This window comes from Rattus norvegicus, chromosome 14 (assembly GCF_021556685.1).
Source record: "Rattus norvegicus strain SHRSP/BbbUtx chromosome 14, alternate assembly SHRSP_T2T, whole genome shotgun sequence".
NCBI classification, from domain to species: Eukaryota; Metazoa; Chordata; class Mammalia; order Rodentia; family Muridae; genus Rattus; species Rattus norvegicus.
The window spans coordinates 75,631,667-75,657,584 of record NC_141547.1 but is presented as its reverse complement, the minus strand read 5'-3'; the positions used below and the strand labels follow the sequence as shown (position 1 = coordinate 75,657,584).

The following is a 25,918-nucleotide window of genomic DNA, read 5'->3' as shown; positions in this document are numbered from 1 at the left end:
TCACATTTGTACTTAAGTTTTCTTAGAAGCCATAGGAGAGAAATCCAATTTTATATGACTCAATGTATACAAAATGTCATTATTCTAGAACAAAATCATAATAAAAGTTAATGAGCATTTTTTTCTATATTTTACAGTAAGTCTTGATTAGCCTGTGTGTGTCTTTGGGACAATAGCAGTCCACTCCCTGGCCCTGTGTAGCCTGGGGCAACTGAGGTGGGTAAGGACAGAGGGCTGAGGAAACTGTAATTCTTCACTTGACACCTTCATGGAGAGGTCCCCTCCCAACTCACAGAAAAGTCCCTGTGCAGGAAAAGGACAAGGAAGGCAAGTCTGAACTTGCAGGTGACATAAATACATTCATATTCTTTCTGTTGATAACTTCATTATTCTCCCACAGGAAATAAACCAGGTGACCTTGAACACAGAGGGCTATCTGAAAGCTTGGAGCTGTCAAGGGCATAGACACAGATTATTCTATGCACCTGGAACTGAGGCCAGGCACCCTGGCAAAAACATAGACAGCAGCCCCAGCTTCTGTTGGCACCAGGCTCTGGGCTGGCAGCTTCACACGTAGCATGCCCGCCGTCTTGACAAGGAACCCCCAGGACCACTAGCATTGCTATAGGGAGGCAGGGCTCAAAAGGTTCAGAGGCTTATCGAGAAAGAGTGAGCAAAGCTAGCACCCAAGTGGAGTCTGAGGAGGTGGACCCAGAGCCTGATTATGCCTCTCACTTCTTCCCAGTGCCGGGATTAGTGTGGCTTCTGGGAATCAAACCTGGGTCCTCAGGAAGATCAGGAAAACAGTGCTCTTAATCACCGAGCCATATCATTGGATTCTTAACCAAAATGTATGTATCTAATAGGCCCTTTGGGTTAAAGTCCTGTTGGGTAGCTATAAATGGAGGACTATGAAGACTCAGACTGGTTAGGCTGACAAAATTAAACCTCATATTTTGTAGAAGGATTATTAAGTCCAAGAGGGAAGTCATCCTCCTCTCTGCTCCTTTAATCAGAGATGATTTGCTTTGTGCTGAGGTGACGAACTAAGAATTGAAAGCCTGCAGGTATTCTGCCCCACCCCTCCCCACTTCCTGCAACCACCCCCCAACAATACTGAATACTTATGGAACTATGGAAAACCAAGAGCTCACTGGCTCTCCTAGAGGGTGGTCTTCATTGTCCTTTGAATTCAGTCCAAATAGCTTAGGCTAGGGATACCCTTAGTGTGGGACCTGCATGCCTCCTGGGTTTCAGTTTCCTTCTTTGTGAAGCTCTAGCCACATAAGCTTCTCTATCCCTTACACTTTACCAAGTTCAATCCAGCTTTGGACTCGGCATTTATAGATCCTTATTTCCAGACTGCTATGTGCCAGGCTTTGTGAAGCTGTCTCTTGCTTGCTATTCAGATTTTATTTCAAATATGAGCTGTCCCTAATGGTTTTCACATTATCCAATTTTAAAGGCCCCATCCATTGGACCAAATCACATCTGCCCTCCACCTCTCCACCCAGTCTTGCACACCACTGAGTCTCTTGGCAGTGACTAGTCTTCCTCAGATGCTCTCAACAGAGAATGGCATTATTCCTGGCTCGCTCTAGTGGGTAGAGATGTATTTCCTCTACGAACTTGTCAAATGCAGGGGCCAGTAAGGCCAATCGCTATAAGTTACAGAGAATAGTTTTTAATCTAGCAAGAAGCAAAATGTAGCCGCCTATTCATCGGAAAGACTGCCAAATTGCAATGTCTCTCCTATTCCTAGAGAGTCAAGAAGAAGCCAGATGTTGAAGTGTGTGTGTGTGGAGGCTTCATATTGTTCAGTGATTGGACAAGCTCACCCAGGAGTCTAGAAAACATCTTAATTAAAAAGGAGGGGTAGCTACGAAATAACCCTTCAAAACTATTTTAATTTTCTCCTTAAGTCTTTTTATTACATAATTCACATTATGACTCAGGCTCAACTGTAATTACTCTAATATACCCTTGCAGTCTCACCAGTAGAACATAGTCAGTATCAGAGCACATAAGCAGAATATTTCATGAGATAGTGATGTCCATGTTAATCTGTCTTCAAGGTACCTTCACAGCCCTGCCACATGAGCATACAGCTAGTTCAAGCATGCATGTCCTATAGGGTAAAAGGCTTTGTGATTTAACCGAAGAGATGGAAAGGAAGAGGTTATTTGCTGACCGGTCACTGTGTGCAGAAGGCAGTACCACAAGCGCAAAGGTCTTCTCTAGAACCTCCAACATCACCAGCAGTGAGAATAGCTGTTTTCACTTTACTTTATTTGATTTTATTTCGTATTTTGAAGCACGGAAAGGGTGTTAAAGGATAGTGAAGACTAAAAACTCTGGTAATTAGACAGATCCAAATGGGAACTCTTGTGGGAAGTAATCCCAGGTAAGTATATTTCCTCTTAGGTATTCAGTGTTATCACCCCCTGCTCTCTAAGAAGATATATGAGACCACAGATGTCAGGGGGTAGATGTTATGTCAGGAGACTGGGACCTGGAGACAGCAGCATTAAGATTAACACGTGAAAGAACCAGTTGGCAAAGGACAGCTGGAAACACTTCCTGACCCGTGGCAGATGCAATTAACAGAACACATCTAAGAGAAGACACACACACACACACACACACACACACACACACACACACACACACAGCAGAGGCAGGTAAAGTTAGAAGAACTGATAGGAGGCCACGATCCTCATGGCCCATGTTTAATTCTTTATTCTTAAACATAGGACCTGGAAAGCGTCAGGGAGTGGCCTAAGCCTCAGAGCCAATCCTATACAAATTCTACAAAATGGGTGTAAGCCTATCACATATGTGGGCAATCAGAATTAGGTCATTACCTTTGGTAAGTATGCAACACAATGAGTGTCTATCACACAGTATGTCCTCAACAAACATCATCAGTGTCTTGCCGGTTTTGCCCACAGCAGTCATGGAAGTAAGTGATTAAGGTTAAATAGCCATCACAATGTCACAGTACCAGGAAACTGTATGGTCCTTCTCCAAGGCTCTTGCTTTGCCTTCTCCTACCTTGGAAGGGAAGCTTCTCTATGGATCATTCAAGTATAGTCTGGGCAGAAAAAGCCAGAGAAGGTGGCCGAAGGCACCGGCTTTAATAAACTGCTGTGGAAAAACCGTTTCTTTCAAGTCTCCCATGGTGATGAGTGATTTAATTTTCTGAAGTGTACTGAAAGCTGAGTAGAGACAGTTTGAACAACATGACTGCCATTTTTTTTATGCAACTAAACTGGGCAATTGAAAGCATCAGGCTATTTGTTCATCCTGAAAAGTCAAAAATGTCTTCACTTTCATCTCTGCACAATGATTTAAGAGTCTGTTGCCACGGTGTCAAATTTCCATCCTTGGCAGGGCATCGTGGAAGGAAAGGAATAGGAAACAGATTCAGTCTGTGCCTGTCAGTCTGTGAAAGGACATGGGTATTTCAAGACCTCCATAAATATTTATTCTCTTGAAACTGCCTCTACATGACACTCCTCAGCCAACGCTGACATTCAATTTTGTTTGCAGTTATGATAATTGCTGGGAGGTAGGATAAAAGTGGGAAGGGTTCAGGGTAAGAAGGAACGAAGGAGTAAGTGTTCTTGGAGCACGTTTGCTGTCTGAGCTAAACAGGTAAAAGTGGGCCCAAGTTCCCTTCGAAGTGATTCATACTCTTGGAATGCGGATCCTCCAAGTTCTCTGAGTTTCCTGGAGTCCTCCATAATGTTGGAAGGTTCCAAATCCACAAGAGGTTACCAGGATAATGAACTCTGCCAGATAGAATCAAAGTGAGGGTGGGGTGGGGGGGCATATCTTGGCAAGGACTGGAAGGCATCAATCATGCTGCCCTTGAGGAATCAGAGAATACCATTTCCTGTCACAGGGTAGCTGGAGGCAAGCAACTCACCAGCATCCTCCCCTCCAGGTACAAGATTAGCACCCAAGGGCCCTGAGGTGGTGTCAGAAGGAAGTGACTCCAGCTTTTCCTCAGCAATCCAGGCTGCCCATCACATACTATCTGTCGTACTGCAGCTGTCCAAGTGGGAGAGGACACACTAATCTTATGGGGGTCTAGTTAAAGAGAAAAGTGGCACTCTAAAGTTCAGGGAGAGGTGTAAATTTTTGTGTCTGTAAGTTCTCGGGTACACTGAGGAGTCCACGGAACAGGCCAGAAATCTTGATGTCCACTACAAGTCTCAGTGCTGTGACCTGTGGAGGGGCTGTCCTTTGTCTCCCTGTTTGTTTTTCTCTGGGGTGGACATAGTTTGTTTTTAAAGCCAAGATTAACCATAATCCTGGTATACCACAAAGAGAGATCAGTCTGGCCATGGAGGTGGAGTTATTCCAGGAAGGTGATAGATAACGAGAAGTTGGAACTAACAGGAGGATTTCTTGCCAAAGCTTAGGTCCCTCCCTCAGCTCTGTAATTTAAAACCTGCAGGAAAGCTCTGAAACTCTCTAGAGCATTGTCTCTCTATTTTTTTTTTTATTGTAAGGATTTAAATAAAATAGTATGCATGGGGCATTTAGGACACTGTTCACATGGCAAGCCTTCAAATCATGGTATCTAATTTTATCCCTAAAAATGCTTCATGGTATAAATAGGATCTAGGGGATGATAATTAGTCAAATGCATTTGTTCATAAGCTAAACTGCTGCAGTGATTCAACCAGACAGAAGCTCAAGGAAGAAAGGACAGTGACACACAGACAGGATTAGGCTCTCTGTTTGAGGACAGCACTCGGAACAGGGTCTTTCTATGACACCCCCCACCCCCAACCAAAGTGGAACAGCAGATGGTAGTTGCTGCAGCTTCGGAGAAGGGAGGGAGACAGGGTTCCTTCTCAATGTGCTTCACGTTGGGCACAGAAGGCAGCAATGACCTAAATAAATCCTTCATTAGACACAGAAACACAGCGGCAGAGGCAGCACACGGCAGAGCCGTGTGACAGGAGAGCAGACAGGGCCTCTCGTATTACCATGTAGCTGAGTGGAAAGAGAGCACTGCTAGCAGAGTGCAGGCTGGAGCTGGGCGCTGCAGCAGGAGTGCGCCTGCTGACAGGTATTTTCTTAGCTGCAGGAACTTGCGTGCATAGGGCCGAGGGTCATCCCTCATGCCACATGTGGCAAACACTCACGGGCTCTGTATATTTTCCCAGAGATGCCAAGATACAAGTGGTATGGTAGGAGCAAAGTCTGTGTACTAACATCTTTACCTATCATCTTATGCTATCTATTCACAGAAAGAGAAATGGAGATACACAAAGAGGAAGGATCCCAACATCATGCACAAAGATGCTATACACAGAGTAGGGTAGCATGGCGTCCTGAACCAATGCTTATGAACACAAACCCCTACAAACACAAACAAATGCCTGTGAACACAAATCCTTTTGGATCTGTGTTAGGCAAGGAAGAGTAGAGCACGTTCACAGTTGTAAGAAATATGTGCGACGCAAAGCAAATTCTTTCTCCACTTCGACACAGCTCAGGAGAGGATTTGACTTATTTCTTAGGTCAACTTTAAAGGAATGTCTTGTCAGCATTTATGGTTTGAAGCCCCGATGTCCAACGTGATTATACTTGAAGGTCGGCATCTTTGAGAAGCAAGTTGGTTTAGGAGAGGTCATGCCATCGAGGTCCTAATCTGAAAGGACAGGTGTGCTTCTGAAGGAAAGGAAATGAAGAGACTTTTTTAAGTGTCCAACATGTGTGAAGACAAGTAAAAAGGAAGCTGTGCAAAGACCAGGAACCAAACCATATAAAGGACTGGGTCCTCAACACTTAAGCTTGAGATCTCATCCTCCAGGACGGTGAGCAATGAATAAGCACCGATCTCTAGCATCGGCTCAGTGAGCCTCACTAGCACACAGTCCTCAGGGGCACAGCAGCAGAACGCAGCTTTTTGCTGGAAGCCCTTCCGCTGCAGAGCAGAGAAATGCCTGCTGGATCGAGGCAGATGACATCACACAGGAAGTCCATTGACTGTTAGGGGCTGTGGCAAGCAAGTTGTGCACATGAACCAAGAGGTCGCTGTTGTCAACTCTGGCAGATGTCCTTTAAGGCCAGGGACGGGAATGCTGTAAAATTCAGGGTTTTACAGGTCCGACTATGAATATTTGTGTGAGAAATATTGGGTTTTATTAATCAATGTGTGAATATGTGAGGTCAAATAAGGAGAAGGTAAGAAAATATCAGATGGAGAGTACATCACGCCTGTAAGTTCTGATGCCTCAGATATGCACTTTGCCTATAGGTGAGCAATCGCCATTATACAGTGGCTTCTGTAGGGCCTCTGAACTTGCACAGAATTCTAGAGATACATAAACAATCTGCTCATTGTCTTTAAAGAGTTCCCTCTAAAGTAGAAGGCATCCATGAAGGAGCTAATAACAGTGAACATGAAGAGAGCCATGCAGAGGGCTGGAGAGATGGCTTAGTGGTTAAGAGCACTGACTGCTCTTCCAGAGGTCCTGAGTTCAAGTCCCAGCAACCACATGGTGGCTTACAACCATCTGTAATGAAATCTGATGTCCTCTTCTGGTGTGTCAGAAGACAGCTACGGGGTACTTATATTATAAAAAAAGAAATAAATCTTTTTTCAAAAAGAAGAGACCATGCTAATACAAGGCTCCTCTCAGAGAGAATTTGAAAGAAGCAGGGCAAGCCTAGAAGGAGACCACAGGATAGGTGATGCCTGGTCACAGTCATGAGGGAGACATAGGGCTTGTTCTACAGAACCCTCAACAAGGCATTCATTTTAGGTTGTTTGTAGCAGAAAACAGGGGTAGGTATGTGTGACCTCTAACATAGAATTTGCTGTGGGGCTCGCTGTTGATGAGAGTCGACAGAGATGGTCTTTCAGGAGCTTGAGTATTATTCCATGGTGTCTTCCGTAGGAGAACAAACACAGCAGTGTTCTGAGTTTGATTTCCTGCAAGGCCACTTCACCAAATAGATCCCCACTGGGGGCAAACTACTGAAAATTCTTGGAGATTTCTACTCAGAGATCTGGTATCCATGGGTTCTTGATATATCACAGACATATAAAAACAAGTATTTTGTCCGGGCATGGCGATACATCCCAAATCCTAATGCTTAGGAAGCAAAGGCAGCAGGACTGGGCAGCATAGTGAGATCCTGTCTCCAAACCATGAAATAAACTGAAAGCAGCTCTCTGTATACATGCTTCATCACTGACAGTGCAGCTGTCCCAACATATCCTTGCACATCGAAAATGCATTTAAAAAGTGCAGCCTGTGGAACATCCCTGATGAACAGCTAGGTGCACCAGCGGGTTGCTGGTTTCTCTAGTGGCCTCATCTGACTTGGAGTTGCAGCAAGGCCATCATCCCAAGAGGAAAGGATGCCAAGAAATTATTCGATCAGGAACTACTCCAAATTTAAGATTAAAATATAATTTCTGCCGAATGCACACTGCTTTCTCACGATAGTAAGTGGAAAAGTCCTATGGTAACAGCACAACTTATCTGAACTGCCAAGCACCGTGAGTAAACCAGAGGAAGAACAATGCCAAAGATGCAACCCAACTGCAGGTTGGAGACACTGCTCTGTGCCTGAAGCACTTGGCATGCAAGTGGACCTGACTTTGAATCCCTAGAATGCATGTAATGTTTAGTGTGGTAACATGCGTACTAGTACTTCAACAGTGAGACAGGAGGGAGAAACAGGAGACTTCCAGGAAGCTCAGAGGCCAGCTGACCAGGCATGCACAGCCAAGAACAATAACAACAGGAGCAGCAAAATAACAGAGATACCCTGTGTGGAACAAAGTGAAACGGGAGGTTCTACATCTTCAGGTAGCGCTCTGACTTCAATATGCATGTGGTGGCATGTGTAAGCTTCACACACACACACACACACATACACATACACACACACACACCTACACACACACACACCTACACACACACACATACACACACACACCTACACACACACACACCTACACACACACACCTACACACACACACACCTACACACACACACCTACACACACACACCTACACACACACACCTACACACACACACCTACACACACACACCTACACACACACACCTACACACACACACCTACACACACACACCTACACACACACCTACACACACACACACCTACACACACACACACCTACACACACACACGCCTAAACACACACACACACCTACACACACACACACACACATATATACATACACACAGACAAATACATAACTCAGACATAGAAGCACACACAGGGACACATCACACAGTATAGACATAGATTCACACATAGAAAGATATCATATACATATTTACCATAGACATAGATGCACACCCATAAAGAGAGAGACATAGACACACACACACACACACACACACACAAACACCACACACACACACACACACACACACACACAGGGAGAGAGAGAGACAGAGAGAGACAGAGAGAGAGAGAGACAGAGACAGAGACAGACAGAGACAGACAGACAGAGAGACAGAGAAATTTTAATGTATATCCATGCCCATGAGGAACTCAGGAGCGAAGCTGGAATGAAAATGAGCAAGGCCTGGCACCACAGCAGGCACTGATTTCATAGTGACCACATCTTTTACTGAATAAATATGTGACACTTAATGGAACAACATTCTTTGCCCTCCCTGATACATACACACATACCCATAAATATATACAAACCATGAGGAATTATACTTTAAAAAACAAAACAAAACATAAACAAACCAAAAGAGCATTTGAATGCTATTTAGGTTTCCAACATGCCTTTGTTATGATCATCAGCCTGGGTGCTCCAAAATTAATTAGTGCTTCAATTTTCTCTGACTTGAACTTCAATTTATCCATAATGATTGTACTATAAACAAGGGACACCTGTCTTGTTATCTTGCTCATCTAAAAGCGTGTGTCATCTGTCCATATATGCTGCCCTTGACATAACTCTGTTGGAGGTCTTTTATTATTTCTTACTATATTTTCACTATCTGCACATCAAATCTGATGGCACCTGTCAAGAAAGATCATTAGGATTCTCTTCTTGCCTTCTTTTGGAATGTGAATACAAAAATGATTGACTTGTACTTTGCAGCTTTAAAGTATTATTTATTTTTACTTAGACAAAGCATTTGAACCTCTTGGCATCAACAGGAAACGTTCTTGTCTCAGCTAGATGAATCCCTACACTCACAATGGGAAGGTTTGGGGAGTTAAGAGTTTGGCTTTGAACTCCAGCTCCACAGACCTTCTCCTGTGTAGCCCAGATCAAATCCTGTGATCTGTGTGTCTCGTGGTCTTATCTGAGATGTGAAGATTGCAACGGTACAGACTTTGTAGGATTGTCTGAAAACGAAAGGAAGTGTTAGTATAGAAAGGGCTAAAGAGGGGGACTGGCATAGAGAAACCCTCACGAAATGTCAACCATTGTCACTCTCTGACTTCTGCCTTCCATTGTAGCAGATAAAGGCTCTATTCAGGTGGTCTAAGTAACTAACCTAGATAATCTCTGTCGCATACAACAGGTCCCTACAAAGTCTCCTTTGCTTGAAAGGGCTGGCGCACAGAAATGGATCCATGTCAAGCTACTGTAAGAAGCTGGGGCCCAGTTCAACTTTGTGCTCTGAGTTCTTTGTGACCTTGTTCAAGACTTGGGAATATTCTAGACCTCATTTGAACAGGGAAGTAATTAGGACAGAGATTCTAACTACTTAACACATGTCTTAAAAGAGAAACATTCAGAAAATTAAGGCACATCCTCTTGTGTCACAGTAATTACCTCAGATTCCAAACAGGATGGTTCCTGTTGAGTTAGCCATAAACCCTTATCACTCACCATCGGCCTAACACACAGGTTAAGTTCAATGCAGTAACACATAGCAAATATCCAAGCTGCTAAGGTGTTCTCGATGAAGAGAGGTGGAGGAATAGAGCTGTTTTAATAGGAAAATCCCAGTTCATAGGGAATCTAATGTCTTCAGATCTCAGTTAATACTCAATGAATATTAATTGAGCTAAAGATCTGGTATGGAGTAGATAAAATAGGTTAAAGGACGGTCTATAAAAAGATGTTTAGTCATTACGAGAATGAAGTAAGGTAAGACTGAAGTGTGCTGTCATGGACATGTTGCATGCACTTCAGTGTCTCTCCCCAAGGGATGACTACACAAGAACACTGTGGACAGAGAAACAGTCAATTCCACAATGAGAGGCAGTAGCCTGGAGTTTATAGGAATTGAGCAACTGAAAGAAGTTTGCAGTGTGCTCCTCAGAGCAGGTTTGAGTGAAGTCCAGGCTACAGTGCAGGGATAGGGAGAGGGGTAAAGAAAATATTGTGCTTGAGGTACCTTGAGTTGCTTGCTTCAGGACTGTCTCCTGGGAGGCTACACTCTTCCTTCTGGGTCTCAGCTTTCCATTTAGAAAGGGAGAAAGGGCAACCCACTGTCCTCCTTGAGTGAATAATCAAATTAAATGCACTATTATAAAATTCCTCCTATCTTTCCTGATACAAGGAAGACTTTCAGTAAACAGGAACTTGATGGTATATAGTCTGTCATAACCTGGACAAAAATGATAATGATAATTTGGACTTTAAAAGAACGATCACTGTCTTCTTAAATAGCTGTCCTAAGAATGAGAGGAAACTGCAACATCCCAAACACTGACACTTTTGAGGAAAAAGGTTCCCCTTCCCCAATACAAAAATGTTACATATTGTTCCTTACAGAGAAAACAATAACAGAAAGAAAAAAAAAAAGGCGGACTACAGTACACAAAGTTTTCTAACCCGAAGGACCTTAAAAACTACCCAGGTAAGGAAAGAGAGCATGTGACAATACTCTCATACACTGGTCTGCCTAAACCAGCTCCGTCCAACCCTAGTGGGGCCAACCAGATTCCTACCATGCGGCCTGACGTCAACCCAGAGTTCGTCCACAGATTCACTTGGGATGTGTGTGATAAAGTGGAGACTGAGGAGGAGGATGAGCATTAGTGTGAACAAGCTCAGCCTGCAAGACTCAAAAGTAATGGTGTCCTGGAAGCACGAGCCTCGAGCCCTGAGGGAGCTCTTTCACAGAAAGGTTCTGGTGAGGGAGCCCAGACCAAGACAGAGAACTGAGAGCAATGACCTTGACTGCAGAAGGAACATCTGCACAGGTTTCGTGAACTTCCTTAGGTGACAAAGGGCAGCTGTGCATCTGAGCTCAAGAAGTGTGAACTCACACATGAGCTTTCCTTCAGAGCTGATGTTTCTATTTATAATAAATGTACTTTAAATTCGTAATAATAGTACTCCCACTTCCCTTGAACCTTGCTCAGCAAACCCATCTATATACATTTCGTTCTCTATTGCACAGTTGCACCTGAATGTAGGGCAAGGCATCGAGCATCGTGCAGAATTAGTTGTCCTGTTGTCTGAGACCCGAGTCCTCAGGGACATAGTCAAGTCAACAATGGTCATAAACCACATCCCCTGAAAGAGCAGTGCTCTCCCAGTACAGAAGAGGTGTCTTGCTTATTCAACTGCCTAAACCTGAGGTGAAGTCCTATTTTTCAACATCTCCTTGAGTTGCTTGCTTCAGAGAGGCTGATGACAGGCCTCTTCACACTCAAGTCTCTCAGGGATCTTGAAAGAGCAGCAGCCACTGTTGCATGCAGAGCAGGCCACCAGCCTGAAGGGAAAGCAAACACACCCCAGGGTAGCAAACCGGAGATGGTTCCTGAACTCACAGGCCCTCACTGCCTGAGAAATAAAGCGTAGGAGCATCATGTGCCTGGATAAGAGATCTGTGCTGGCCTTCACACAGGACATGATTTGCCATGGGATAAGGTTGCATCAGCAAGAACGTAAGAAGGACCTGGTGTGAAGCTGAAGACAGAAAGGCACAGAGGCTCTCCAACAGGAGCTAGTGTGCTCCAGATGTGGGGATACCCATGCCACTGATCTGTGTGCATAAAATCCCAGGGCTCCCCTCATTAGATTACAGAGAATAAGTCGGGGAGGGATTTCAGTGGGCACACCAGCTGCCCAACTTGGAAGCCCATTAATACTTTCATTTTTTAAAGGCAAATCAGAACAAGAAGAGAGAGCATTTACACACCTACTATATGCATTAAATGCTCCAGCTAATTAAATGGACTGTCATTAAAATCACCATTAAATGCATCATTGCACTTAATCTTGAAGACTGAAAAAGAGGGTGGCAGGGTCTCTGGTGTTTTCATTCAACAGTTATTATGTACCAACAGTAAAGAGTCTGCTGAGCTTTGGGGGTGTCTTTCGGCAAATTCCCCACACTCTGAAACTTCTGCTCCTGAAATAGGTTTAATATTAAATAAATAAGCAAAGAGAATTGCATAATTGAAATTATGAGTGAATACTCAAGGAAGAGAGAAATGATTTACTTGCCCAAGGTAACATCTGCGCTGAAGCCTTATGTTGTGGGATGAGATCACCTCTACGTCTAAGAGTTCAACACCACCATCCCTGGGATTCCCCATTGCACTGGGGGGAAGGGGAGTTTCCATTTATCTCTGAGTTTTGTAAAGATTGTCCAGGACATCAGGAAAGACTAACAAAGAGACATATTGCAGGCTGCAAACGGTTGCAAATGTTATAGAGCCAGAGGAGGGAAAGTGATGAAAGCAGACAGATAACAGATCTGTATTTTAGCTGAAGATAGCAATAAAAATGAAGTTATGAAGTTCAGCCTGATCAATCACTGCCTGCCCTGTACAAACACAGCTATAATAGTTGCTCAAAGTAAGACAGATCGATTTGAGCTTTCGTTTGTCAATTAATTTTCTGCTTTCATTACTTCGAGTGCCTCTGTGCCTCAGTTTACTACTGAATTTGCACACACACCCCTATTTACCTTTGGGCTAATTTTTGATTGCTAGGAACTATTGGGGAAATCTAAAGGGTTTTGAGATTTTTCCTCCTGCTTAAAGGATAAGAGGGGCCCCCACCTACTTTAGAGCAAAGTAATGAAATCACTTGTTTGAGGGATGCTGGGAGGTTTTGCTACAGTAGTGTGGGGCACCAGCACATAAAGGGGGCAATGAGCGGTACTCAAGATGGTATTCTTGATCTGGTTTTCAATGAAAATCTGCTTTTCCAACAAGAGACACTAGCAATGAGTACTAGGTGCCACCATGTTGATACTATCTATGTGCCTGGCTTCCTAAGGGATGTTCTACATAAATTACAAATAAGATTGCCCATCAATTAGTAAAACGCATTTTACAGATAAAACAATGAAGGTTTTGTAAAAACAAATCACTCTCCAAATGGGAAATACAATAGAAAAACAATTCTTTCTTGGTCAGGGATATTTTCTTTTGTTCATCATCACAGTGACTTGCAAAGTACTCCCAGAACAGTGCTCTAGCCTTATGTGTGATGTTTCCTCCCAGGAAGGTTGATAGAGGATGAATCTTGTATCTCCTTACAGGGATCCTTTACACAAGGTGTTCAGATGGAGCTCAGAGTGGAAGGGGGAGAGAGAATTCTCCCTGAATCCCTCTTCCCAGGGAGGACAGAGCAAGCAGGGTGCCACTCAGAAAGGGTTCGACAAGAGTGGGGTTAAACAATGAACATCTTTAGCCAACTCAATAGGATCCCCACTTCGCCAGAGGACCAGCAGTGGCACAGTGGTTGGTCTCTCCACAAGGTGGCATCAGGTGCCCTTGTCATTCATCTACAACTGTACCAGGATCCCCCAGCTTCTCTTTGGTTTAAAAATTACAGATTTTGTACCTTTCTTCCATACCAAGAACCTTACTTTGGAATCCTGAGTGGTGGGACACAGGATGCAAGTGTCATTATCTATCCTAAGTGCCTGGGTGAGGATGTAAGCAGGGCTTGGTGAGGACGATCCTGACACTTACTAGACTTCCTGCCCTTGGTCTCCATTTATCTGCTCCAGTTGGTTTCCTGTTGTGTCATCATCTCTCTTTTCCTCTATGCCCTCTGCTCCTTCCTGTCTGAATTCTTGTCTCCCACTCTTGGTCTTCTGTCCTCATCCTATAGGATTTCTTCATTTCTGTTTCACATGGGTGTGATAAATTAAAGTTGGTAAAACAAATAACTGACACATTCCCCTATTAATATAGTACATGAGCTTTTGTTCTTGGCCTCCTAGATACATTATTCAATTTTCTATTCATGGCAATTGTCACCTTCTGTTGTCAGTTTCATGTGACACTATCTGTCAGGTATCATTTATCTCTTGACATAGTTTATTTGGTTAACTAAGCATTAAACAACCATGTGTTACAAATTTAAGCATGCCCATTTCCCAGATATGAAGACTGACACACGACTAGTATGCGGCTCATGTTACACAAGGAATTAATATTATAGCAACATAAGTGGATTATTTATTTTAAGCAATATGTTATCATTGAGGAAACTATTAAAAACTGCCTAGGAAACTATACATGTAACTATCTCCTTGCTAATTTGATGCCTATCTAGTGGCTGCCTGATCAGTCATCTCTTATCCATCCTCACGGCATATTCTAACAATCTTTAGAAGATAGACACTCACATTCCTAGACCCAGCCCAGCTAGCCAGGCAGAGTGCATGTGAAAGGCCCTTTACTGAGCTGACAGTCATCTGCTAGAAGAACAGTTATAGGAGTGAGATTGCAAAGCCCTTGACATCTGGTCCCAGTGGCGCCTTATGAATATCCAACCTTTCTTTCCTTAGTAATTTCATAAATGTACATAAAGTACTAAAATTGCTCACTGCCCTTTATTTCCTTCCCGCCTCTATAGAGCACCATCCCTACCAGACCCTTTCCCAGGTTCATGACTATTGAGTTGATGTTGTGACTTACGTAGTTTCACCAGAGCCATCGCTGTGGCCACTGGATTGGAACCATGCAGTGGAGCCTGGTGGGGTCACCAGTGGGAGTGCAACTACAGACAATGATTCCCTTCACCCCCTAAATCTATCAGTATCAAATATCTAACTGGTGAGGAACTCTCTGAGTTTCTCCTCCAGCCATGCTTGACTTGGGCAGACCCAGCATTTCTTTTTTTTTCTTTTCTTTTCTTTTTTTTGGAGCTGGGGACCGAACCCAGGGCCTTGAGCTTGCTAGGCAAGCGCTCTACCACTGAGCCAAATCCCCAACCCCCAGACCCAGCATTTCTATCTTCAGCCACATTTAGGGCATAACTGCAGTGGCTGTGTCTTGGTTGAAAACATTTCACAGCTCTCTTCCTTCTGGTGTGGCTTTTAGATTCTGTCCTCCCATTCTTCCATGATGTTCCCTTTGCCTCTGAGGGGTTGATATAAATTATGTGAGAGCTGAGCACATTTAACGTTTATTCTCAGCACCTGGTGCATCTATGAGCCCCTGCGTTCACTAGACAGGATCTACTGGTTAACATCTGTGCTTATAAACATCAATATTTAGAAGGAAGCTTGACAGTGTCAATTTAACGAAGTGGCAGTATTCTGTTCCCACTAGGGCCTATTATCTTCTGTGCCATGGGTTTTTGAGCAGGTTTGCCATACTAGGGATAGATTCTCTCTGGGGGGCGAGTATCAAATCAAACCAGAGAACAGTTGATTATATTACAATAGTGTCACTGACATGTCACAGGAGCAAATACATCTTGCCCGGTAGGCTGGTTCCATAGCTGCATGAGACCATGGATTGACACTTTTTCTTCATGCTTCCTCAGAAGCCTGTACAGTGCCTTCTAGGACTGTGAAAGCTAGCCTATAGAGGGGAAACTTCCGTTTCCATACCAGCCTGAATTCTGTTATGCATCCAAGGGGTATGATATCTTTAGCAACATTGTCTTACCATCTGACTGGAAACGAAAAAAATGATACAAATTTATACTGTTTTGGATATCCCTGACCAACAACTCATAAGGTCATATCCCACTGCTGGCATGGGCTACTGTTTTAATAACCCATGGCACTTAGAGGCGGCTTTCTCCAGCCATTAGGTTACATCTCTCTTAATAAACAGTTTATTAAAAAAACAAATGATATATTTTAATTTGGTTAGAAGATAGTATGTTTCCATTATGTTTTTTAATATCCCTACATTTGGTTAACTCTCCTCCCTACTGCCTTTTCTCTCCTATCCCCCAACCCTTTTTTTTTGCTTATCTGCCCTATATTCCCCGTCTAATTTCACATTGCCTGTGTTCTACGATCCTTCTCTCCTTTATGCTGTAATCCTCCCAATGGCCTCTTCTTAGTTTCCTGGCTTCTCTAGGAACTGCAAGTTAAACACACAGAATTAGAGATTCTAATACTAGGTCTACAGAGATGAGCTTGGAGCGATATTTGCATTTAATAAGGCCCTGACTTGGTAGCCTCGAAATTCCTTCTTCCCACAGATGGCTGAGAAAGACTTGGCTCATGATATCATAGTCTTAAAGAGATAATGTGAGTCTCTGTTACTAAACACATATCAGTTCCTGTTACCCTCGTTTTAGTGGGTAAATAAGATCTCTTAGACTCGGCTGCTCCTTGCTTAGCTCACCGGGGAAAACATTTCTGTTTCGTCTTGGACCATTCCCACAGGCTAAATCATTTCACCTTTGGGATTACAGCGTAACCCTTTCCTTAACCTTCACATGGTTTGCAGTTTTCGGGAACAGTAACTGCTCAGTAGATGTAGGAAACTAGTGGCATTTTGTAAGCACAGGATGATGAACATGACACAGATGGACCCTGGCACTCACGGATATTAAGGATACATCCTCCCTCTGACCTATATTCTCAGCCCACTGACCTATATTCTCAGTCCAAAGTAAATGATTTTTTAAGTATGTGTGATACACCTAGACTGCTGCTTATCATTTTTCTGAAATTCAAATTTAATTGGCAGTCTTATATTTGCACCTGTGAAACCTATCAACTTTACACAAGGCAACTTTCCGAGCATGGCACTGGGCACTTTTATGTCTTTATAGCTTCTAAATAATGTTGAGAAAATTCAACCCCAGAAAAGTCACCCATTATTGAAAGCCAGCACAGACAGAATACCAGCAAAGGAAAAATAATTGGAAAATAGTATCTCAGATATCTGTCCCTGACACGGAGTCCCCCCTTCCTCCCTATGCTGGAAAAGGGTCTGTTTGGAGAAGGGGTGGGAAGCAAGGGCAAACTAGTTTTCTCTAGCGGACTTTCAGCCTACACTGAACCCTGTTTCTGGAGCAGTTATTTTTCTAAGCACAGCAAGGCAAGCATTGCCTTTTCATTTCAGCTTCATCTGCAATCACCTTTCTCTCACTGTATTCTAACTGCTGATATAGGACTTTGATTGACTCTCCTAAATGAAAGAATGAAGACATTTACATAAAACAACCTACCGCAGGACTTACAAGCACTGAATCTGCAGGAATTCTAGGGGGAAGGCGACAAGACAGAAAATGCTGAAGTGGAAGTTCTTGATGGATAAAAGAAGACGTGAACAGTTTTCATTCTAACGCGCGCAGAGTGTGGGTTACTCCTTCAGTCCTCTGGGTGGATTGAATAATCTCCAGCTATCTGCTTGGCTCAGGTAGAGGATTCTTCCTGCAGGATCAGGATTAACCAGCTCCACACAGGGCATGGGAAAAGGTGATTTATCTCCAGGCCTCAGTTTCCTTTAACATAAAGCCAAGAAGCCAAGCTCTCCCACCTTTGTAGGACAGAAATGGGTGAGTGGGTGGGTAGGGGAAGATAGCTGGTGTTATCACCAGCTGCCAGTGCAAGACCTTATCATTCCTACATTCTTTCTGAGTCAGAGAGTTTATGTGGCTAAGGTAGCCTCAACAATGGGCTCCTGCCAAAGGATCAGCTGACTCTTTACTTAGTAGATACCAAAATAATTTATTGAGCTCTCAGTAACCGGATCCACGTCAGTCAGTTCTGACTATGCTTTACTCTTGCTTTTTCTAATACCCACCCTTTCAATATTTCTTCCCCCATGAAGCACCCCATCACTTCCTCAGATGAAGCCTCTCAGGTTTTCTCTTTTGATCTAGTACTTGGGAGCAGACACGGTGTTCTCAAAACTGAAAGTAAACACACACCTCCAGGTCTCCACTCTAACAGAGCTTATCTCCTTGTGGGGGAGCTCAGCATAGTAAGCAAGTGAGTCAGTCAAGTAGCAGGATGAGGACAGCTAAGCGTACTCAGGGGCCACACAATTGTCTTAAGAAAGAAGGAAAGATTTGAACAAAGGGAGCAGTGGCGAATGAGGCTCATCTCTGAGATAAACCCATGGAAAATGGCCTTACGCTTCCCACCTTTGACAAACAACCTTGCTAGTTTATCTGATAGACTGTAAGTTCATCAGGAATCCAAAATATTTCCTTGTCTCCTGGACAACTGTCTACCAAGAAAAGCTGGGCAGATTTGGAAGACGGCCTCTAAGGGTACAATCATTCTTCATAGTTTGAAAAAAAAAAACTAAATACTTTGCTCTCAAAAGACAAAGTAATAGTAATTTTTATAACAAGTCAGCATCGGTTAAAGAAATTGTCACCAGAGAGGGAATCCGGGCATGGAAAACAAGTTGGAAGTACACAGGTAAGCTATTTCTCGCAGATATCTATGCACATTCACTTTCAGTGAAAAAGGTACTGAACACCAGTGTTCTGAGGAGGGGTGCTCTACAAAGGGATCTTCCCTACAACCGTCCAGAGCTCTGATGATCCAATCGCTTGTGATACTGTACTGATGCTTTCCATGTTGGTTTGGTGGTCCATCACTATCCTTAACACAGTGGTGCAAGGCTTGCGTTCAACATGGCCACTCCTCACTTAAAACACATTAGGTATACAGGGACAGATTAGAGATTAATTTGAAATGGCAGGATCCACTCAAGGTGCCATATTCTCACACTGAAAACTGTTTTGTGTCAGATCGTGAACCTTTACATTGGTCGCAATGAACTAGAGCCAACCTAGGCTAACCGCCTAAGGCCTCACAACTTACCCACTACCCTGACTTTTCGTGGCACGCTTTCCTGATTTTTGTTTCCATCCTTAGCGTATACCAGTGTAAGGAGGGATTTTCATTTGTTCTCCCAGTTTGCATCCTCCACTAGAAGATGTGCACAGTGCCGAGGGTTTCCATCTGTTTTAGTCCCCACTGTGCTGCTGGCAGGAAGAACGGTCAGCAGAGCAGGGTTGGGACTCAGGGAATGAGTCAAAGTTGTAAATGGGATTCCAAACCTGCTTACAGAGATAAGGACCAGTGGCATCCCAAGCTGACTGACGCAGATCATGTGGAAGGAAGGGACTATAACAGTCTATACCCCTTCCCCTACATTCCTGTTGTGATTTTACAGGTAAGCTCTTCCGTGAGGGTCACATTCCAACCGGAGCCTCCTTCTATCCGAAGCATGCAGAAGCCACATACTCTGCAGGCCTGTGGAGAGCTCCGAGGCCCTTTTATAGAAAAATGCTCTGGACACGCACGTGTATTATTTAGACATGTTGAACTGGCTGCTAGAAACCGATGCCTTTAAATTTTACACAAAACTGCTAACCTGTAATTTGTATTAAACAGTAAATAAATCCTGGCAAGGTTAGGCCATAGGTTTCACTGGCAACAAAATGTTGGATCTGAGCTCTAGGTCTATGTTTCTGTCCTGTGCAGGCTATTTCTTGCCTGGCAGCCGAAGGCATTGCCATTTGCGACCCCTGCTGGAAAGTGACCAAAAAAGCAGGCAGTCTGTGGGAGAAAAAAAAAAAATTAGGAAAGATGTCCTTTGGGATGCATTTCTGTTATGTTGAAGCCTTTCCTTAGAAGAATAATGTATTCATTTTTCTAGTCCTCTCCTGGTAGCACATAACTATTGACAAACTATGGCCCAGTAAATATTATTCTAACGGCCTGCAAAAGCTATGGACTTAATTCCCGGTGGGTGGAGGGAGCTGAGAAGGCTTCGTGCCAGAGGCAGTCCTGAAGATGGATTGTGGAGCTGTGCATCAGCTGCTTAAGATGCTGCTTAACTCAGACACAGGAAGGAATCTGTCTGAAGACTGTGCGTTGCCTCTAGGAACGAGTGGGATGTCGAAAATCCAGGCTTGGAAAATGAGAAGGAATGAAGGGAGCAGACTCCAGGGAATCATGGCAAGATGGTACCCAAGGAATGGCTCCACTGGGAGCCCATCTTGAGGATTGGATGCTGCTGCTGACGCCAGCCACTTGATCCATGACCCAAGTTGGTGATAAACACGCTACAGCTTCTGTGTCCTTAAGCTGCTCCCTCCAGATTCCAATCCCCTGGTGGGATCATTTAACTGAGTTCAGGGCTGCAAGATATAAACTAGGAAAAGAAACTACCTCTAACTAGGAGAGTCTCTCTGACCAAGAGATAGTGAGCTTCTCTCTAGAAGAATGATATTTGGTGGCTGGCTGCCTTCCAGACACTTAGTGGGACTTCGAGCAGTAATGAAAGAAGAGGCACCCAAAGCAGTACTGATGTCTGGAATGAGAACACACAGATCTGAATTTCAATCTGGAATCCTCTGTACCTTCAGAAAACTGACAACGTTTCCTAATCTGCAGATTCTCAATTGTTAAAATAGAAGGAATGCCATCTGCTCTCTTGAATAGCTGTGAAGATTCCGTTCAATCATTCATTCACTTTTCCAAACCCGTTTAGGAAAACACATTAAGTGTTTGATACTGAACTAGGCTCTGGGGACAGAGTCTGAAAAAAGAGAAAGAGGAAGACAGAAAGGCAAGCACTTTGTGCAGATGACCAAGTTAGACAAGAGAGACCCACCAAACTGGTCATGCTTCACTCTCCCCCAGCTGAGTCATTGTCCTTTAACATTTCTCTGTTTCTGATTAAGCAATATTAAGTCTCTCCCTCCAAATATATCTTGTTAAGGCATATGCGTATACTGAATTTAAATGTAAAACTACAGGAAAAACTTTTAAACGGCAAGGATGTAGGTCAATTGGTAGAGGACTTGCCCAGCACACTGGTTTGAACCACAGCACAAAAATAGCTGGGTTCATGTCTGTAACCCCAGCACTTGAAATTAGGAGCAAGAGGGCCAGATGATGTTCAAGGTCATCTTTAGCTACATAGCAGTTGGAGGTCAGCCCAGGATATATGACCCTGTCTGAAAACAGACAAAGAAAAGCAACTGTAAAACTTAACAGTGATCCTGAAAATTATAATTTTAGAAACAGTGGGGGCTCAGTGCTGATGTAATGTCATGTAGAGTGCACATAAGATGAAACTTACTTAAATCTGCCCTCATTTCATGTTCAGTGCCTGCGATGAACTCAGATGTAGGCACACCCCAAGTACTATGAATATGAACATTAAGTAGATATAAAGTATAAATGCCAGAAAGGCAAATTAAATGAAATTTCACAAGTGTTTTGAAGTCAGCAAAAGGTCTTTTGTGTGTATTTTATCATTTCCTCTTAATCATTCTCCAGTCACTAATCTACAGGAAAGACTATGAGACGTCGAGAGAGAAAACAGTGGGCCTAAGGTCATGGGGACAGAGGTTGGCTTCATCCCAGCCTGAAGTCTCTGGCTTTCTTATTCCAGAAAGGAAGCCTGGATAGAAAGCAGAAGTCCCATAGCTAGGTTGGGGACTGGGGAACTGCAGTGTTGGTATTTTCTAACTTCCACTGTAACATCTCATTTGTCCTTCTGTAACACCTAGGAAGACTTGCCACAGGGTTGCCAGGAAAGTGCTACAATTTCCAGCTCAGCCTCTGGAACTGGTGTCTAGATCCTTGTGACAGTCACAGGTTACGACACACTAAAGCATCCACATATTTGACTGTCTTTGCCTCCAAATCTAACCACCCGGGAGAGAACATGGCTCAGTCCTGCTGTATGCCTCCCAGAGTGCATGTTGGGTCTCAGAGAGGCCGAGCACAAAGTTGAGCAGCACACCAGCCAGCCCACCCCCAGCTGCTTTGGGATTGCCACAGAATTTTAACATAAGACAAGAAAAGCTCCCATGAATCTTTTCCCTTCAGAGAATCCCTGGGATTTTTCAAGGCTGAGAATTTCTTCTTTTGAGGATGAAAACACAAGTCCTGGCTATATAAAGGAGTTTGAGTAAGGCAAAGCTCATTCTGCTTAACAAGGTGTAGGAAGGCGATAATCTGCCGGAGGGATAGAACTCAGGCTCCTCCACTAGCACCAAGGTCCCTCCACATGTCCAGATTTCCCTTAGTAAGAGCAAGGCACCACTCTGTCACCAGATCCCCTGTCCAAAACTTTCTATGTGAAAGATGTGGTATATTGCACGCACAGCAGCTTGGCGGACGATATGAAGCCCAGAAGCATAGCTCAGTCTTGCTCACTAAGACATCTTCCCTGGCTGCTGGCTAATTAGCTGCAGAGACTTAAGAGTGCTTAGTCAGGAAGTTGTCCATCCCTGTCGAACAAGACTTAGATGGGTAACTGACGCCAAAGAGGCTCTTTTAAAAGTTCACCTTCTCATACATGGCTGTGGTGGTGGTGGTGGTGGTGGTGGTGGTGGTGTGTGTGTGTGTGTGTGTGTGTGTGTGTGTGTGTGTGTGTGTTTCGGGTTACCTTACATAATAGAGCACTCTATATCAATGTTATTTTCCAACCTAATGAATGTAGAAATCTAAGCATGTTAAACACAAGGAAGGGCAACACGATGTATTGTAGCTTAAGCATTCATTTGGAATTTTTAGAAGGTCAGGCTAATTTTAACCGTACTCATCATTGCTGGCAAAGTAGAAAACAAGACTAATTCCTGATGTCAAAAGGAATTAGTACTTCAGAAAACAGGAGTTTGGGGCTGCAGAAGTTGAGCTACCTCTATCTCCTTTTATTAAAAACTAAAGTTAAATATAGAATTCCTGGAATAAACTCCTGGGTGGAAGCTGGTAATTGAATTTCAACAAATACAGTGAGATTTGGAGGCAATGCTGAGACCACAGGACCTCGTTTTCCCTCCAGCAGCTGGTCAAACACTCAGGGCTGGGGGCATTTGGGGACTGTGCTGGAGACCTGCCCCCACCAGGGTTGGAGGAATGGTTGGGAGGTGGTGCAGCCTGGGTGCTGGTGACACTTTCCTCAGAATGCTGAGCTCAGACTGAAGCAAGGGTGAACTCTCTCCTCTCCCTTATCCAGGTTCTCCTTTACTCGCCCCAGCTGCTGGCTAACAAGAGATCTCTTCTGGGAGAGCAGCTTCAAGGCTGTGGATCCAGAGTTGCCTCCTTGGGATCCCCCCAAAAGCATCTTAGCATAGTTAGGGATAAAAATAACCAGGGATAACGCTGAGGGAAGAGGAGGAGTAAGTCTCGCGCAAGGCAAAGCAAGAATACCACAGCTTCTGCGTCGTGGGGGTTGGCGAGGAAGGGTGTTACTCCTGGTCCAGAGAACCCCGTGTGTGCAAATAAAATAAGGTATCTCCTTAGCTTAGATTGTGCCATAAAGAATTGAGGGCACCCACAAAGAATTGCTAAGTCTGGCACAAGCCACCAATCCCTGGTAGATATCTGGCTCCGGCACTGGTTTCTCCATCCTACTACTGGCTTGAGCCCCAGGTTCGGAGAGCTGGCTCTCCAGTTCCAGGAAAGGCAGGGTCCAGAGGGGAAAGCAGCGGAGTCCGCTGTTACAAAGGCGGGTGCGTATGGCGTACCTGAAGAGGTCGCGCTCCGAGGGAGCTGTGTTCATTCTAAATACAAGCTTCCCAGGTTCGTGTACGGACATCCCTTATCCACCACCCTCCCCCATCCTCCTCCTCTATCGGTGGTACTCGAAATAGAAGCCGAAGCGAAAAAAGTAAAAAAAGTAACATGAAAAAATAACAGCCGTATGTAACTGGCTTTCTTAATACTTACGGTCCTGCCTGACACCTTCTTTTTCGAGTACCCCAGGAGATGCTCTGTCTCCCCATTACTGTTACCCAATGCAAAGGCAAACTAAACCGAGGCTTCCGCGCCTCAAACGCTCCATTCCGGAGTGACTCGGGTGAGCTGTCCCCTAGCCCAGTAGTCCGCCCCAGGTGGTACCTGGGCTCGGTCAGCGCTCCACTCTAGGTGCAGTTGCCCAAGGTACTAGAATGAGGCTGTGGCGCCAAGCAAAAGGCAGCGACGACCCTCTAGAGTCAGCTAGGAGCATAAGTCCAATCTTTCAAGAGTCAGAAAGTCTGGTACCTTATAGTCCATCTCGCGGATTCTAGAGGTGAAGTTCCAGGGCAGAAGACAGGAGGATCAGAAAACCCCCGAGTCCTCCCTCCAGTGGAGTGTACTCTACCTGTTTCAGCCTCATCTCACCTTGGGCTCTGCGCTTGCTCCAAGTCAGAACACCAGAAGAAGGTGCCTAGGCAGCCCTTACCCCTCACGCGCAGCGCTCACCTGAGTCGCGTACCCGTCCAGCCGGTCCGGCGCTCTCAATCCTCTCTCCGACCCGGCCATGGGCAGCACCGCCGCCAAGCACCTGCGCCCCTTGGAGCAAATTCCCAGGCACCCCGGGACGGGCGAGCCGTGAAGGGACACAGGCACTCACCGAGAGAGAGCCTGCGGTGGCCGCAGCTCCAGGCTGCAGCGCGCTGAGGACCTTGCAGACAGGCGTTTTGGTGCCGGTTCCGACGGTGGGAGGAGCAGGAGGAGGAGCAGAGCCGGAGGAGGGGACAGTGGAGGCCGGAGCTCGGGGAGAGCACCGAGGGCAGAAGAGGATCTCGAGCGCCCACTGCTGCCGTGTTAGCTCCGGTGCTGGCCCGAGTCCCGCCTCCCAGCGAGTCCCCGAGCGCCGACTTCCAGCAAGCAAGCTAAGCACCGGATTTCTGCGCTTCTGGGTCCCGAAGGAGCCGCCTCGGCTCACGCAGTACCTTGGCTCCTCGGATTTTAGTCTAAGGGGAGAGACCGGCGAGGTCTAGAGGGTGGGGCGTGTGGCTTGGGTGACTTTATCCACCTTGCAAATCCTGGACTCCTAGTCCGCTCCCTGACCCCTCTGGGTCCGAACCTTGGACCCATTTGTTCCTGATATCCCTCTGGTAAATTCCGGGTGGTCCCCAAGACCTTCGTAGTACTTACGTGTGCTCGCACCCAGCGTTCCTTACCACCAGGTGACTCGCTTTAGGTGCCTGTGGTGGGTGCGCAGCCCTGGAGGTCTCTGGAGCCGGTAGCTCCATCTTGCGCTTCGGCAGGGACAGGAGCCACTTGGAGAGCTGGCTTCAGAGTGTGCAGTGTCGCCCTGAAATACCCTCTCTCCTTCGGTTTCACCTCAAAAAGATCGACTTAAGGCGAGCCTGAAGAATTCAGCTTTCCTTTAGCAAAAGTAACTAGGTTGGCAAATTTCAGCCCTGAGACTAATCAAGTTTTTTCCTGCGTTCCAAAGCTGAGAGGTTTTGTGTGAGAGCCAACGTGCATATTGTGACTCAGTTTAAGATTTGGAGGGCGGAGGAGCTGGAATCTCCTTGGAGACAGCTGGACTGCTTCAGCCAGAGCAATTCGCCTTCCAAAGCAGGTTACAAAAAGAAAAGAGGAGCGGGCGGCGGGGGGTGGGGTAGAAAGAAGTACCCAAATTCAAATAAAAAGAACTTCCTTTAGCTATTTTAATAACTTCTATATCTTAAAATCAGAATATAAATATTTATCATTTGCATTTTTTGAATCAATATTCTCCCTCTAAGGGAGGAAATTCCTTTGGGAAATTGACCTCTTAGCTGGTGCAAAGATTAGCCTCAGTCCTCTAAGAAGGCAAACAGATGCCCAGTACAGTATACTGTGACTTATAAAGCAGGCAACATCTTACAGAGCTCAGAACAAATCTTCTTTTTCAAGGATGCGTTCTTAGAAAATTTAATGAACCTGGCTACTTAATCTTTGAATAAATGTAAAGTTGGCATGCCCATTTCAAGTAAAAAAGAAAAAAAAAGTGCATCTTGAAAA

The 25,918-nt window shown here is 44.7% G+C and overlaps 1 protein-coding gene across 2 annotated transcripts in view; it reads right to left on the bottom strand.

Moving 5' to 3' along the window:
- The window catches only part of Hs3st1 (heparan sulfate-glucosamine 3-sulfotransferase 1), a 30,562-nt gene extending 5,161 nt beyond the window's left edge, over window positions 1-25,401 (bottom strand). The window contains exon 1 of one of the 2 annotated variants that reach the window (XM_087584432.1): window positions 25,061-25,401. The gene's annotated coding sequence lies outside the window, so the exon portion shown is untranslated. Of the gene's footprint in view, window positions 1-24,382; window positions 24,567-25,060 lie in introns of those variants that run through there. The other variant, NM_053391.2, reaches the window with a different exon arrangement.
- Window positions 25,402-25,918: the final 517 nt, after the last annotated feature.